Source organism: Scyliorhinus torazame, chromosome 8 (assembly GCF_047496885.1).
Source record: "Scyliorhinus torazame isolate Kashiwa2021f chromosome 8, sScyTor2.1, whole genome shotgun sequence".
In the NCBI taxonomy this organism is placed as follows: domain Eukaryota; kingdom Metazoa; phylum Chordata; class Chondrichthyes; order Carcharhiniformes; family Scyliorhinidae; genus Scyliorhinus; species Scyliorhinus torazame.
Genome location: NC_092714.1, coordinates 274,109,930 through 274,115,929, shown reverse-complemented (window position 1 = coordinate 274,115,929; position 6,000 = coordinate 274,109,930).

The window sequence follows — 6,000 nt, the reverse complement described above, 5'->3', positions numbered from 1 at the left end:
ACACTACAGTTATAATGGAGGCTGCTCTGAAACCCGACAAGCTCTCGCTCGACCCCCACGCTCCACGCGCGGATCACCTTTTCAACTGCTGGCTCCGGTGTTTCGAGGCCTACCTGGAAGCATCCTCCACCTTCGCCAAAACGGACGCTGACCGACTCAACCTCCTGTGCTCACGGCTCGACTACGGGCTTTTCGACCTCATCACGGGAACTACGACCTACGCCGATGCCATCGTGAAGCTCAAAAGCCGGTATGCACGAACTGTTAATTCTATTTACGCCCGCCACCGCCTCGCCTCCCGGCACCAGCAGCCGGGTGAACCCCTATCCGTATTCGTTCGGGACCTCCGTGCCCACGCGCTCACCTGCAACGCGCCAGCAGTCTCTGCTGAGCAGAACACGGAGGCCCTGGCGCTCGATGCCTTTGTAGCTGGCATCGCTTCCGTCCCAATTCGCCAACTCCTACTGGCACAAACTACCCTGACTCTGGACACGGCAGTCACTATGGCAGAGGCCCAACAGGCAGCCTATGACAATAATGCATCCTACACGCCTGCCCAAACTTCCTATGCGCCTGCCCACGTTCCCTATGTGGCCGCTACCACCCTGCCGCCCGCCCAGCAACAACCCCTGCAAGTCACGGCCCACCCAGCCACACCAGCAGTAAAAATAATGCCTGGGCCCCAGTGTTACTTTTGTGGCCAGGCAAAACACCCCAGGAAACGCTGCCCTGCTAGAGATGCTACCTGTTCAGCCTGTGGCAAGAAAGGCCACTTTGCAAACGTCTGCCGCTCCACCGCTGCCTCGGGGTCCAACACCGCGGCCTGCTACTCCTGGGTGCCGCCATCCTCCGTTCCCGGCTCGCTATTCGACACATGCGACGCATGGGCGCCGCCATCTTTGATTATCCCCGGCCCGGCTCCCGTCACTTCCGGTCCGCCGCCGATCGTCGCTTCCGGGCCAACCCCGCCATCGATCGTCACTTTCGGACCTGCGCACTCGACCGAAATGCTGCAAACAACTGAGATGCAGCCACCGACAGCAACCTGGCCTCCAACAGCAGCCTACGACGCCTGGGCGCCGCCGCCTTCTTCCGCAGGCCGCTCCCCGGATCCGGCACCCTTCTCCAACAGCTCCACCATCGCATCCATCGTCCTCGACGAGGACCGACCGCATCAGCTTGCCAGATCCACCATGGAGGTTCAGGTGAATTGTTTCACTGTTACCTGCCTCTTCGACAGCGGCAGCACGGAGAGCTTCCTCCACCCGGACACCGTGCGCCGCTGCTCCCCTCAAGGTACTACCCACGCGCAGGCATATTTCCATGGCCTCCAACTCCCAGTCGGCCGAGGTTTTGGGCTACTGCGTCGTCACCCTCTCAGTGAACGGCGCGGTGTTCCAGGATTTCAAATTCATGGTCCTCCCTCACCTCTGCGCCGCCGCGATCCTCGGCCTGGACTTCCAATGCCACCTGCGCAGCCTCACCTTGCATTTTAACGGCCCCCCTCCCCCCCCTCACGGTCTCCAACCCCCAGTTGTTCCCTGATCCCCCCCCCGGGTCCCACCTGTAGTCTCTCCACGCTCAGGATCCCCCCCCCTTCACTGTTTGCTAATCTCACCCCCGACTGCAAGCCCGTGGCTACTAAAAGTCGGCGTTACAGTTTCGGGGACCGCCAATTCATTCGAGGGGAGATTAAGCGCCTTCTCTCGGAAAAGATCATTGCTCACAGCACCAGCCCCTGGCGAGCCCAAGTGGTGGTAGTCAAGTCTAGCGAGAAACACCGCATGGTCATTGACTACAGTCAGACCATCAACCGGTACACGCTGCTTGATGCGTATCCCCTCCCCCGCATATCTGACATGGTCAACCGGATTGCACAGTACCGGGTGTTCTCCACCATAGACTTGAAATCCACCTACCACCAGCTCCCTATCCGCCCGGAGGACCGTAAGTTCACGGCCTTCGAGGCGGACGGCCGCCTCTACCACTTTCTTAGGGTACCCTTTGGCGTCACCAATGGAGTCTCGGTCTTCCAACGGGAGATGGACCGAATGGTGGACCGGAACAGACTGCGGGCTACCTTCCCGTATCTGGACAACGTCACCATCTGCGGCCACAACCAGCAGGACCATGACATCAACCTCACTAAATTCCTCCAAACTGCCAAACGCCTCAATCTCACGTACAACGAGGCAAAATGTGTTTTCGGCACCACCCGCCTCGCCATACTCGTCTACGTGGTGGAGAACGGTGTCCTCGGCCCCGATCCCGACCGTCGGCGCCCCCTTCTCGAACTCCCCATTCCCACCTGCCCCAAAGAACTGAGGTGATGCCTCGGGTTCTTTGCCTACTATGCCCAGTGGGTGCCCGAGTACGCTGACAAGGCCCGACCCCTCCTCCGTTCCCCCTCATTCTCCCTCCCGCCCGAGGCCTGCCAGGCCTTCCACCTCCTAAAAACCGCTATCGCCAAAGCCGCCATGCATGCGGTAGACGAGTCTGCACCATTCCAAGTCGAGAGCGATGCCTCCGACTTTGCCCTGGGTGCCACCCTCAACCAGGCGGGCAGGCCCATCGCCTTCTTTTCCCGCACACTCCAAGGCCCCGAGATCCGCCACTCCTCTGTTGAGAAGGAGGCACAGGCCATAGTAGAAGCCGTCCGGCACTGGAGGCACTACCTGGCCGGAAAACCATTTACCCTCGTTACTGACCAACGATCAGTTGCGTTCATGTTCGACAATAACAAACGAGGTAAAATCAAAAATGATAAGATATTACGGTGGAGGATCGAACTCTCCACCTACAATTATAATATCTTATACCGGCCAGGTAAGCTCAATGATCCTCCTGATGCCCTGTCCCGTAGTACTTGTGCCAACGCACAGGATGACCGACTGCGGGCACTACATAATGACCTCTGTCACCCGGGCGTCAGGCGGTTCTACCACTACACCAAGGGCCACAACCTGCCCTTCTCAGTCGAGGAGGTCAAGGCCATGACTAGGGACTGCCAAGTCTGTGCGGAGTGCAAGCCGCAATTCTACAAGCCAGACAAGGCGCACCTAATCAAGGCCACCCGCCCCTTTGAACGTCTCAGCATTGACTTCAAAGGGCCCCTCCCCACCCACAACCGCACCACGTACTTCCTCAATGTCATCGACGAGTACTCACGGTTCCCCTTCGCCATTCCCTGCCCCGACACAACCTCAGCCACCGTCATCAAAGCGTTGCACGACCTCTTCATGCTGTTCGGTTATCCCAATTACGTTCACAGTGACCGGGGCTCCTCCTTCATGAGTGAGGAGCTGCATCGGTACCTGCTCGCCAGGGGCGTTGCCTCGAGCAGGACGACCAGTTACAACCCCCGGGGGAACGGACAGGTGGAGAGGGAGAACGCGACTGTTTGGAAGGCCGTGCTGCTAGCCCTCAAGTCCAAAGGCCTACCAGTCTCCCATTGGCAGGAGGCCCTCCCTGCCGCACTCCACTCCATCCGGTCCCTTTTGTGTACTGCAACGAATGCTACCCCTCATGAGCGGATGTTTCTCTTCTCCAGGAGATCGGCATCCGTGACATCGCTTCCGTCCTGGCTCCTGTCCCCGGGAGACATCCTGCTCCGCAAGCACGTGCGGACCTCTACGGCGGAGCCCCTGGTGGAGTGAGTCCGTCTCCTCCATGCCGACCCACAGTACGCGTACATAGCGTACCCCGACGGGCATGAGGAGACCATCTCCATCAAGGACCTGGCCCCCTCTGGGGCCCCTGCCGCCCCCGCCCCGCAACCTCCACCCCGCTCCCTCTCTGCTCCCGTCGATCCCTCGGCCTGTTACTACTCCGTGCCAGCCGCTGTCATCCCGCAGTTTCGCCTCGAGCCAGCCAAAGCGGTGGGGGACGTCATGCCGCCTCGCGACCCAGCACCACCGACCGCACGGATACCACCGGACACTACCTCAGCGCCGCAGCTCCGACGTTCAAAGAGATCGACTAAACCCATCGTTCGTCTCGACCTCTGACGACACGGAACCTCCTGATGGACTCTGTTCGTTACTCCCTGTTTGTTCACTGTGTTTGCTACTCCATATTTTCACCCCGGACTTCCTTCTAAACAAGGGGTGAATGTGGTGATACACCACTGTACTTCCCTAGCATTGTACATAGTTATATAATAGTTGTGTGTAACGTGGCCCTGTAATCCTGGGTATTGCTCTGTAGAGGTTCGGTCACCTGTCTGTAACCTGACCTGGCCACGGAGAGCTCCGCCTTGGCCACTCCCCCAGGAGTTAGGTATAAGACCAGCTTCTGAGACCTGACCCATTTTGTCTGGGGTCGTCTGTGTCGGGTAAGCTTCCTATGTAGTGTATTAAAGCCTTGGTTAAAGTCTCACATGTCTTTGTGGTTCTTGACGCTTAGTGCCTCAATAGGCGAGTGAGGGTGGGCAGGTTTCTGATTCAAAGCTCTCTGGTACTTTGCAACAAGGGGTCCAAATGGGGCCACGGTGAAGGTACGCTGAGCGCCAGCAGTGCCCTCCTTGCTGTCGAAGGGGGCTTGCAGTTGCTGCGGAGCATTGTGTAGATCGTGCGCTCTGCTGCCGCTGCGTGGAGGGAGGAAATGTTTAAAGTGATGGAGAGGGTGCCAGCCATGCAGGTTGCTTTGTCCTGAAGGTGCAAAGGAGCTGCTGGAGAGTGATTCCTTCTTGCTGTCCCATGGTCCTGGTCTCCCTCCCCCAGGAGCTGTGCCAGGCCTGTGTTCAAAACCACTCCAGGTTGGTGTGACCAAGCTCAGAACCCAGCCCCATCCCACAGCACCATGCTCCAGTCAAACATGTTCAAAATGGGCTGCAACAGAATATAGAATATATAATGCAGAAGGAGGCCATTCGGCCCATCGAGTCTGCACCGACCCACTTAAGCCCTCACTTCCACCCTCTCCCCGTGACCCAATAACCCCTCCTAACCTTTTTCGACATTAAGGGCAATTTATCCAGGTGGCCAATCCACCTAACCTGCACGTCTTTGGCCTGTGGGAGGAAACCGGAGCACCCGGAGGAAACCCACGCAGACACGGGGAGAACGTGCCGACTCCGCAGACAGTGACCCAGCGGGGTGTCGAACCTTGGACCCTGGTGCTGTGAAGCCGCAGTGCTATCCACTTGTGCTGCCCAATCTGGGACTAATAGACTATAATCCATTTTGAATTAACAATCATCAAAACCATGTTACGTATTCACAAAAGGAAGTTTGTCCAGAAACTAGTTATTAAAATATGAAAGTGCTAACAAAGCAAAGCTTTAAAATACCAGCTTTGTTGTTTCTGAAAATCCTCTTCCCCAATCTCTGACAATTATTTTTCTGTCTGATTTTCCCGAAATGAGTTTATCAGAATTGCAATTTTTAAACATTATCTGCTGAGGTTACACTTGCCAGAGCAGTGAGGGTTGGCAGAATCGGTTTCCTTCTGTGCTGGACGTTCTGATTCTGTTTGAGCAGACTGCCACCACCCTTCACCAAGTGACCATCCACTATGCACTGGCTCAGATACTCTGTCAGCTGACAGCTCGAGCTGATATCATCTCACACAAACACAACTTCCTGTAAGAAGACTGCAGTCAAGAATAGAAATGCTGATTGGGTTCTCGCTCTCTCCTGCTGTCTCTCGCTATTGCTGTCTGTTGCCCTCCCTCTCCCTTTCCTCTCTCTCTATCCCTGTCCCATTACTTCTGACTGCACGCATTTAAATACCACCCTCCCTGCGGCCCTCTCCCAATCCCCTCCTTACCCCCAGCCCAGCCAAGATCAACAAATTGGATTGACTGAGGCTGAAACCCAGAGTTTTCTTAAAATGAAACAGAGGTTTGAATTTTAGAACGCCTCTGAATATCCGCAGGATATCAGGATACACTTTGCAGCCAGTGAGAAAGTGACAGCAGTCCCTGTCATTAAGCAGTCCCTGGGCAGCACAGTAGAAGCACTGCGGCTTCAGAGCGCCAGGGTCCCAGGTTCGATTCCC